Here is a 10,572-nt window from a genome sequence, read left to right as displayed (position 1 = left end):
ATGATAGATAGATGATAGATAGATAGGCGATAAAAATTTATTCTGCCTTAGGCCTTATAAACCTCAGTTAATGATTGATACATTATCTGGAACATCTAAGGCCTGAAGACAGAATTCTGAGCATGATACAGGCACAACATCTTATCACACAAAAGACAGAGGGAGAGTGTGAGAGAAGAACTGCTGTTGTAAGTGCACGTGTTTGTTCAATTGCATGCAGTCCAACCAGAAATCATGATTGCTTTTAAAATAAAACTGTAACCTTGTAAGCATCCTTGCTTTTATGTACTCATACAAACACTCTGAGTATTCCAAATTGATACTGAAATAAAATTCACATCATTTAGTAACTCAGACTACGCAAAATGATGCCCTATCCACAGTGTGTGTGTGTGTCCGTTTCTGTGTGTGTCTGTGTGTTTGTGTGTCTGTGTGTGTGTGTCTGTGTGTGTGTCTGTGTGTGTGTCTGTGTGTGTGTATCTGTGTGTGTGTGTTTGTGTGTGTGTCTTTCTGTCTGTCTGTGTCTGTGTGTCCGTGTGTGTGTCTGTGTGTGTGTGTATCTGTGTGTGTGTGTATCTGTGTGTGTGTCTGTGTGTCTGTGTGTGTGTCTGTGTGTGTGTCTGTGTGTGTGTCTGTGTGTGTGTCTGTGTGTGTCTGTCTGTATGTGTCTGTGTGTCCGTGTGTGTGTGTGTGTGTGTGTGTGTGTGTGTGTGTGTGTACTTAGATCACTATGAATGGCATCTATATGCATGAGAGCCAAAGATCAGTCTTGAGTACCAATTTTCTAGCATTGAATGCTTTGCCTTTAAGACAAGACTTTTTTTTTAAAATTAGATATCTTAATTTATATTTCGAATGTTATCCCCTTTCCTGGGGATATCCTCCTCCCTCATCCCTCTACTTCTATGATGGCTGTCTCCCCCCACTCCCTCCCTACTCTAACATTCCCCTACACTGGGGCAAGGGTTTTTAATGACCTGGCCTAACTAGACAGATCTCCATCACCCACCTATTTCTATTTTTTCAAGACAATATTAAAGTGTCAATCATTATGTGTGATTTTTTATTTATGTGGATTCTTGGGGTACAACAAAGGTCCTCATGATTTCCAACACCCAAAACACACTTCCTCTAGATTTTTGATATTGATATAGGTTTATTTTCAATCTAATCTTAATGAAAGCAATTATATACAAATGCATAATTAATAAAATTTGGTCTTTTAAATCAGTATCTCTAAATGTATATTCAGAAAAGACAAAAATATTCTAAAAATAGATATTCCTATTACTTTTAATTTTTTAACATGTTGACAATTAATGCTAAGGTAAATTAAATGAACATAAATCATTTTCCTGCTATAAAAATACAAAACATCTGCGATACACTTTTAGAAGCATATGCATATGATCTTTGGAGTGTAACATTCAGTTAGGTCATTTACATGAATATCCTGACTAGATACCGGCAAGGAAAAGAACATTGGGACAAAAGCATAGACTTTTCAAGTAGTACACATAAGGGAGAAATGTAAGCTAGAGGCAAGACTTTATTCCTGAAAACCAGTTTGACATGCGGTACAAAAAGATTTTTTAAATGTACATAATCATTAATTTAGCAATTTCACTTTTAGAAATGGGACTGTTTCTTGGTAAAAGGACATAACTTAGAAGAGTCAAAATCCATTTTTAATTTAAAATAAAGCACTGAAGAGTAGATGGTTTCTTAATTAAATAGTGGCAATATGTTGTATCTAGCAGTCTTCTGTCAAGAGAATTAAATACTATCAAGTGATAAGTAAAAAACTCAATTAAATCAGCACATTTGATATGATAATTTTATTTTACTGCACCAAAATTACAAGTCAGCTGTGTAGTAGAAATATGAGGTTTATTTGTTTTCTGTAGACTCTTTGTAGAAATCATGAATGAATTTTATATGGTTACTATATTAAACTATGATAGCTGAATGGAATATTTTCATACTCAAACATTAATTTTCACCAATGTGTCTGTGAGTTAATCAAGCAGCTATGATGAGACAGGCAGTGTGTAGAGGATTTCATACAAAGTCATGTATAGGAACAGATACATGGTTTGATTATTTAAGCATATTAATTCCACATGGAGTTTTGAGAATATATTATATAAAATTATGTATATAATTATTTTAAGGTTACCAATTATCCTAAGAAGAAATATATTATTTCCATTCATTAAGTTTTGTACATTTGATTTTTAGTATTTGTAAAATAATGATGCATAATAACACTATTAGACCTCATAGATATGGAAACTGGAGTTCACAGTTCTTTTAATAACCTGGGCCAGACATTCCTAATTATCATGTTAGCAAATTGAGATCTCTCTGACTCTTTAAGTAAATATGTTTATCAATTGTTTGTGGAGAACTCAACGGATACACTAGATGTCATCCTCTGACATAAAGGGTGCAAAGTAAGGACGCAGCTCTGCTTGTCTGAGAGAAAAGTGTTGTTTCCGCCTGGCCCTTTATGAAAGGAATAAAGATCAAAAATCTGAAGAAAGTTGGCTGAGCAACCTCAATTATTTTCTGAACCTGACAACTTTCAGGCTGTGATGGCTTGACTGAAAATGGCCTCCAAAGAGTCATGTTTTTGAATACCTAATTGGTGGAATTATGTAAAAAATAGATTGGAAGATGTGGCTACTTGGATGGAGATGTGTTATAAAAATCAGTGTTTAAGATTTCAAGTGACTTTTCTGTCATATCATTTCTTATGTGGTCCCTTCTTCATCTCCCTGCTTGTCTGAGATGTGAGCTCCTACCATAATGCCTATGCTCTACTATCGTGAATGACAAACCCCTGGAACCACAGGTCCAATTAAATGCTGGAGAGGTGGCTCAGTGGTTAAGAGCACCGACTGCTCTTCCAGAGGTCCTGAGTTCAAATCCCAGCAACTACATGGTGGCTCACAACCATCTGTAATGGGATCAGATGCCCTCTTCTGGTATGTCTGAAGACAGCAACAGTGTACTTATATAAATAAATCTTTACAAAAAAATAAATGCTTTAATTTAAATGTTGACTTGATCACAGAATTTTATAACAGCAAAAGAAACATAATTATGACATAAAGTAATCATCACTTGCTCAGGCTTTTAAAGTCAATCTGAGTGTTGACAATTCCAATTTCAAATGACTATCTTACAGTCTCTGAATATCATTTTCCTTCTTCAAATGATGGATATATTGTAGATGTGGAACAATATGGGAATTTGTCAATGATACAGTGCTCATCAAGATAAAAATATTCAAGTTTTGTCTCCCCGCCTCTTCTGCTGTCATGAGGTCCTCTCTTGCATTTCTGAATTACACTAATTCACATAAATTATGGCTCCTGAAGCTTCTTCTACATATGAAGAACTCCTTTGCTAAAATCCAAAAGCCTTTTCTCTATATACTAGTGGTTAAATATAGTATTTTTACTTTGTATTATCATAAGAATGGCACCAATACTTCATCTTGGGTGTATGATCCTTGAAGAAAATAGAGTTTTATTGAGAATACTTGTTGAAATATTTAAGTGTCCATACTTCCTATGCCAACAGTGAGTCTGACAAAAGCAGTGAAAAAAAATTTTTATAAAATATCTCATCTGAGGAAGAAAATCATAGTTTTAAAAAATGTATATCCCATTAGCTTTAATTATGAGGATGAGAACAGTGAATGAGTCAATTATTTTAATTACTTTTATGTGCTTTACCTCCAAATCATTGACTCATCAAATCAATTTTTTAAAAATTAACTTTCAAATTATATAAATAAATGCATTTAATCATTCATTGATAAAGATATACATACATAATTAATAAAGCAAATTTTTAACAAGAAAATTGTAGTGTAGTATAGATTTATAGTAACCTACCTGAAGCAAATATAAAGAAAACAGAATATTATTCTATTGCTCGCAACAATAAGCATCCTTTGCTGGTATCTTTAAAAAAAACTGGAGACATTTGCATAAAGAAGTATAGATTGGGGTTTGAACAAAGTCAATAAAAATTGTACTTCTTTCTATTGAAAGTATTATCTTAGTGGATTTCTGATAGTAACCGAAGGAAAACTTCCAATCAAAACTATAAAACTACTAATTACAAAGAATTTAACATACTAAGAATTGCATAAATTATCACCTATTATTTTGGTGGTCCCCATCGGAACCTTAAAATGAAGATTATTAGACCATGATATGAAACACAGGGACCTGGTGCCTCATAGACTTGTCTACAGGCCAGTTTGACGAAGGCATTCTTCAACTGAGAGTTCCTCTTCCCAAATAAATATAGCCTGCATTAAATGGACAAAACATAAATAACACAGGGTTTGGATATATATATATATATATATATATATAGTGTGTATGTATATATAGATATAGACATGTGTATATATTGTGTACATATAGATATGTATGTGTGTGTGTGTGTGTGTAAATATATAGGCTACAGTGAGATTCTTAACTCTAAGCAACTTGATAGTTTATATATGACTTCATTCATTAATCAAATACCCAGATCAATATATTTAATAGGACTGTAGAGATGATGGAATGTGTCATATAGAGTAAACAATCCAATATATATGGCTGCCACTAGATAAACTAGTATAAATACAACCAAAATAAACAAACAAAAAACCCAAATACTAGGAATATGTTAGCTGTTTTAACATTGCTATGGTAAAATACCCAGAGAAGAGCAACTTAAGAGGCAAAGCACTTCTAGGTGGAGGTTTAAGAGATGTACAGTGATGCATAATCTGTAGCATTGCAGTGGGTAACCGAGGCATGGCATGGGTCAGGTTCCTGTGAGTCAGGTTCAAAGCCTTTCTTCCCTCAGAGAAGGAAGTTCTCAGAGTCCCCCAAGGACTCATTATCTAATAAGCCTCTTGTTTTTAAAACAAAATCATAAACATTCAACTTACCAAATGAATATTCAGGAGCCAGAAATGTGGGGAAGGCCTGCTAGCTCAGACAAGCAGAGAAAGCATCCAGTTGGCCTTCTTCAATCAACATTCAAGATGGGAAAAGTTCCTTCTCCTTCTCCATTCTGTCTTAGGTATCCTTTATCTTGCAAAGCCTCCTTTCTCTTTCTTGGGTTTTCTTGATGTTCACTCCCTGTCAACCTCAGCCTCTTGACCTATCATTGACTTTAGTACTTGTTTACAGAAATCTCTTGGCTTAAAGGTGTGTGCTAGGGTTAAGTCATACCACAACTACTTATTTACTTATTTACAGTGATCAGAAAGCTATGGGCCTCAAGTGGTCTACTAGAGCTTAGAAAGACAAGGTTTTTCCAGTTGATAATCTTGGGGTTCACAATACGATCAAACATCCTACAACAGTCTCTACCTTGCAATTGTTCTCCAGCCTTCTCACACTGATACCAGATAGGAAACAAGTGTCCAGTGTGAGAGCCCACGGTGGGTACGTTATACTGAACTAGGACCTCAGACCACTGCAGTGAATGTCTGGGAGTGTGGTAGACTTAGCTTTTCACATGGCTCTTCTTTTTCAAGTTCTCATAAACTAAGCAACCGGAAGGCTTAGTAATTTACAGAGTCCAGAAAACTGGTTGGGGAAAACAAAAAACAAAAAACAAAAAAAGAGGTATAGTCAGACAGACTCACTTCATAGTTAAAACCTTTCACTAATATAATAGGGAAAATACACCTGAATGAAATTTAGAGGGGAAAAAAAGGAAGAAGAAGGTGCAGACCATGAACCAGTGAGAAATTATTACAAATAATAGATTCATTCAGTAATGGAACAAAAATACAAACAAGCGTAACTCTTCTTAAACTAAAGCTTATGCAATTTATAAAACAACTACTTTTTCTCCTTAGACTTAAAAAATGTACTTAAATAGAACAAGAACTGTGCATGCAATGTAAAAGGCTATTTTGGTAAAATCCAAACCAGAGCACATTAGCAGTGAAGGTCTTAAAAACACTCTCCTTTCAGACTGAAGGATCAAGGAGATAACTATTTCCCTGAGATAAATCAGGCTTGGTGCTATCTCGGCAGCAGAATAAATTTGCTGCCATCCAAAGCTCAATATTTAGTGATTTCCATTCTTCCGGTGCACAAAATTGGCTTAATTCAGAGATCTTGTCTATTGAAAATCTGGTATTTTGTGTAATTAAGAAAAATCCTTCAAAACTGAAAGCATTTTAAATAAGCCATTCAGCTTTAAGATCACACCAGAAACCAAATAGAGCAGCTTCGGCTAAAATAACTCTTACACGAGAAGATAAAATAATGCTTCCATTTTCCTGTCTTTTAAATCCGGTGGTAATGGCCTGTAATTATAGAGCACCTCTCTTCCATGGAGCTTAATGTGTTTTGCCGATGTTAGCTCATTAATCCTTCCATGTTCCTTTTAAGGTAGGAATCATGGTCCTCATTATACAGATGGAGAACCTGAGGCACAGAGAAGTTAATTGGTTTGCCCAAGGTCACACAGCAAGTAAGTGACAAGGCTATGACTTCTGACTCATGGTCTAATCCCTTGCACACCAGGCCATTCGGCGTTTTCCCATTGGGAAGAAAGAATACATTCATTTTTATCAAAGTTCAACTCCAGACTGCAAAATTCCTTGGGGCAAAGTTACATACTGCAATTTCACACCACAGTGTTGGCACAGTGTCAATTCACACAGAGGAGATCTTGTACTGAGCTGCAAGGTTACTAATAAAAATAGAGAAGAAAAAGTCTCAAAAACCACTTCATTGCAGTGCCTGCGTCTTTGCAACTTACACCGCCCGTTCTCCTTCTCAGACAACGAGCCGTGAGCATAAAAACTTCCAAATGTCAGATATGAAATTGTAACGATCATAAATGCTTTGCAAAACCTTCTAAAGGTGATAAAACAAAAACCCTAACTAGGTCGTTACAAGCATGTTTTATAGACGAGCTTCATTTGTCTACGTGTGTGTGTGTGTGCGCGCGCGCGCGCTTTATTGATTCATCTACAACACACACAGCCTCCTCTCTCCGATCTTTGGAAACTATTCATAAATAAGCACTCTGATCCAAGCTGGATAAATAACTGAGACATTTAAAAGTTATCACTTCACAACAACAGCAAAGCACTCCGTGCAGTCACTGTCTAATTGGCAAGATAAATCAGTGATTGTGTAAAATCTGAGGGAACATAGCCTAGACATTAAAGTCATCTGATTACTTGATATCTCAATTTTCTAGCCAGGAGAGCAGCACAGAGTGCCATAGCTTTGGTGACTAAAGATGCAATAACAATATTCATTAGCCCATTTATATCTTTTAGCTCAAAATCAGGGAGGATTCAGGGAAGGACTAAAGTGTAGCTTTTTTTATTCTAATATAATTGCCATTAACGGTACTTTTCTCTGGACTATAACCATGAAGTAGAGAGTGGGATTCTAAATGGCGTGAATGCTCTAAATATGTGGTAGTATTTCAGAAAAGCACAGCCAGGATCCTCTCCATGAAGTAGCACCAGTGCTTAGAGAATGCCATCCTGCTGGCTGTTCATGTGCAAGTGTAGTTAGCTAAACCTTGAGGTAACTTCAGAAAGCAGTGAAGAGCCATTGCCTGCTCGCACAGTGGTGACATCGCCCTGCATCGTTTATGTTTATGATGTGGAAATGGGACGCTTGTAATTCGGATCTGAAAAATCTCTGCGAAAAGATCACATGTTGAAAGCTTGCTTCTCCCTGTGGTCCTATTCAGAAGTGCGGCTTGGCAGAGTTGAATGGATCGTGAAAAGTGTGAATTCAATAGATTTATTCAACCAGATTAAAAATGAGATTTAGCTATTCAGAAAAGTTTGGCTTGACCTCTAATTCTATTCATTTTAAAAGGAATCTTATCTAGAACCCGTGAATATGTTGAGAATATTCTTCCCAAACATTTACATGAAGCTCACATATCAAAGTAACCTTTAGACATATATGCAAAAGCATTTGGAGAAAGTCATTTTTGGTTGCTGATAGGTTTTGAAGAAGATATTAGTTTGGGGTACATATGATTGATGTAGTATCTCAAAGAAGCAGTCATATACATACATAATGGATGTTTTATTTTGTTTTTACAATTCTTATTTTAATTTACTTACTTTACATCCTGATTACAAAACAGATTTTTAAATCACTTTTTAGCATTAAACTATATTTGGTGCTCTCAGATGTCACACACAACTACTTATAGGATAAGACATAAGTCTGAAAGACAAAGCAGATTAGATTTTTTAAAATCATAAATATCTGAATGGGTATTTTAAAACCATACTCATGTCCCTTGGTAGAGAAGTACATAGTCTTAACTGGTAGACATCTCTACAGCCCCTCATTATACAGACAGAATGCACACATTCTTCTTTCATAAGGCCAACCCAACACATTTTTACCTTTACATCAAATTACCTTTTTACTTTCTGGTTTTCTGCAATTTCTATTTTTTATCTACATTATGATTTTAATTGCATTTTTATTTACATTTTAAATGTTATCCCATTTCCTGGTTTCCCCTCCAGAAACCCTCTACCCCACAGCCCTCCCTGCTTTCATGAGAGTGTTCCCTCATCGTCTTACCTCCCCACTCTGGTATTCTCCTACACTGAGCTATCTAGCCTTGACAGGACCAAGGCCTCTCCTCCTATTGCTGCCTGAAAGGCCAATCTCTACTACATATATCAATGGAGCCATAAATCTATTCCTGTGTTCTCTTGGGATGGTGGTTTCATTCCTCTCAGAGTTCTTTTAGTAATTCATTGCTGTATTAAGAAAAAAATTAAAACACAAAATACTTATAATTTACACAGAGTTGTGGGAGACAAAGAATATAATTATCTTTAGATAGATAAACCCTTAGACAGACTAACCAGAGGGCAGAGAGACAGTATCTAAATTAATAAAATCAGAAATGAAAAGAGAGACATAACAACAGAAACTGAGGAAATTCAAACAATTATCAGAGCCTACTACAAAAGCCAGATACTCAACAAAACTGGAATATCTGGAAGAAATGGACAGATACCAGGTACCAAAGTTAAATCAGAATCAGATAAACCATCTAAACAGTCCCACAACTCCTAAAGAAATAGAAGCAGTCATCAAAAAGTCTCCCAACCAGGAAAAAAAAAAGAAGCTCAGAACCAGATGGGTTTAGAATTCTTCAGACCTTCAAAGAAGACCTAATACCAATATTCTTTACACTATTCCACAAACTAGAAACAAAAGAAACACTACCCAATTCATTCTTTGAAGCTACAATTACACTTATACCTAGAGCACACAAAGAGCCTGCAAAGAAAGGGAACTTAAGACCAAATTCCCTCATGACTAAGGATACAAAAATACTCAATAAATTTCTTGCAAATCAAATCAAAGAACACATCAAAATGATCATTGACCATCCAGTAGGCTTCATCCCAATGATGCAAGGATGTTTGAATATAGGAAAAACCATCAGTGTAATCAACTATATTAACAAACTCAAGGGGAAAAAATACATGATCATTTCATTAGATGCTGAGAAAACATTTGACAAAATTCAACACTTCTTCATGTTAAAAGACTTGGAAAAATCCGGAATTCAAGGCCCATACCTAAACATAGTAAAAGCAGTATACAGCAAACCAGTAGCCAACATCAAATGAAATGGAGAGAAACTTGAAGCAATCCCTCTAAAATCAGAGACTAGACAAGGCTGACCATACTCTACCTACCTACTCAATATAGTACTCGAATTCCTAGCCAGAGCAATTAGACAAGAAAAAGAGTTCAAAGAGTAGTAATTGAATGAAAGAAGTCAAGATATCACTATTTGCAAATGATATGATATTTAAGTGACCCCAAAAGTTCCACCAAAGTACCTTCTTTCTTAATCTCAGAAATGCAGCAAATATTCTGAAAGTCCGATTTATACCTCTTTTAAGTTCTTGAATCTCCTCATTCTATTTTACTTTAGATTGAATCAAACAAATAATCTATATACTATAATTAAAAGCAGTCTCAACTAACCCGGATTTCTGAGATCTCTCAGACAGTGAGCCCTGAACCAGGCAGCATACGCGAGCTGGTTCAAGGTCCTGACACATATACAGCAGAGGTCTGCCTCGTTTGACCTCAGTGAGAGATGATACACCTAACCCTTGAGAGACTTAAAGGCCGCAGGCAGTGGGTATCCATGGCAGAGTTAGGGTTAGGGACATCCTCTTGGAGACTAGGGGAGGGAGGAATGGAATGAGGAACTGTGGGAGGGTGGACTGGGAGGGGGTAATGACAGGACTTGTAAAAAATAAAAGTAATCAAATGTTAAAATGAGATAAAAAATACAGGACAAGTTTTTAGCATCTTTCATGGTAAGGCTTAGCACAAACTGTTATCTGTTATCACCTTCATATAGTCTACTTTATAGACTCTTAAACAAAAAAAAAAGAGATAAGTCCTGTTCCCTTAAAGCCTGTCTTGTGACTTCTTCTGTACTTAATATAAGTGTCCAAGTACATACTTCAATTGTTTGTTTATTTACATCCCACATGTTGCT

This window comes from Rattus norvegicus, chromosome 15 (genome assembly GCF_036323735.1).
Source record: "Rattus norvegicus strain BN/NHsdMcwi chromosome 15, GRCr8, whole genome shotgun sequence".
Lineage (NCBI taxonomy): Eukaryota > Metazoa > Chordata > Mammalia > Rodentia > Muridae > Rattus > Rattus norvegicus.
Note: the sequence above shows the minus strand (reverse complement) of the source record.